Source organism: Sinocyclocheilus grahami, unplaced genomic scaffold, assembly GCF_001515645.1.
Source record: "Sinocyclocheilus grahami isolate Dianchi unplaced genomic scaffold, SAMN03320097.WGS_v1.1 scaffold453.1, whole genome shotgun sequence".
NCBI classification, from domain to species: Eukaryota; Metazoa; Chordata; class Actinopteri; order Cypriniformes; family Cyprinidae; genus Sinocyclocheilus; species Sinocyclocheilus grahami.
In genome coordinates, this window is record NW_015505632.1 from 1,366,470 (window position 1) to 1,366,876 (window position 407).

General features: G+C 29.2%; 1 protein-coding gene across 1 annotated transcript in view; it reads left to right on the plus strand.

The window, feature by feature from the left end:
- The window catches only part of LOC107552550 (poly [ADP-ribose] polymerase 8-like), a 38,111-nt gene that overhangs the window by 23,136 nt on the left and 14,568 nt on the right, over positions 1–407 (plus strand). The gene's annotated exons all lie outside the window — the stretch shown is intronic.

A 407-nucleotide genomic window follows, 5' to 3' on the forward strand; every position in this document is an offset into this window, starting at 1 on the left:
TACTGGCGGTTTAGTCTCATGCTTAAAAGTATGCATTTTCCCCCAACATTTCTTATTTGTATGATCAAAATTTTATTTACAACATTAATCCCATAACATTATTTATTGCTGTTGTAATTTTGTAATTATTTAATTTGATTGGTAACAGCCCTGTTTTGTATTACATTTCTTGATCAATTGTAAGAATTTGACTCGAAAGATGACGCATACATTTAATAAGGTTAAAAAACATATTGGCCTTTATAAAGGTAAATGACATCCTGTGGTAAATATTAAAAACATGCAGATTTAAGTATGTAAAAGCTGATAGAAAACTGATGAAAGTATTGCTTCAGAATAAATTGTTTACACCACCAAAAATTTCGGTGATGCGACACTTTTGTTTTGTGGGAATATTTTGTATGGGA